Here is a 439-nt window from a genome sequence, read left to right as displayed (position 1 = left end):
TCAAATTCATCCTTTTTTTGATTTGGGAAACCCAGCTTAGAAGCAAGGAGAAAGTTTACAACTAAATTTTCTTTTTCAAAATGATTGATAAGAAGATCATTTTTCCTGTTGTCGAATGTAATGTTTGGCATTGGGCAATTTCTGTGAAAATTGAAATAAAACCTTCAACTTTTCTTCAGCTTGTTGAGGTTGAAAAAAGAACTTTTTGGATCTTTACAATTGCGTCATTGCTATGTTCTCATTTACTTACAGTCCAATCATAATTCTCTCAGTGTTTAATTCTCTGAAATGTAAATCGAATTATTGTAATTTCCATACTGATAATTTCGTTATCACTGCCTTGGTAAGAGTAGTGTTTCCTCAGATTAGATGCATTCAGCCTAGAGGTCTAATTCAGCCCTTTTACGGGATTACTGTATTTCTGATCATATGCTGATGC

Source organism: Tigriopus californicus, chromosome 8 (genome assembly GCF_007210705.1).
Source record: "Tigriopus californicus strain San Diego chromosome 8, Tcal_SD_v2.1, whole genome shotgun sequence".
Taxonomy (NCBI): Eukaryota; Metazoa; Arthropoda; class Copepoda; order Harpacticoida; family Harpacticidae; genus Tigriopus; species Tigriopus californicus.
Note: the sequence above shows the minus strand (reverse complement) of the source record.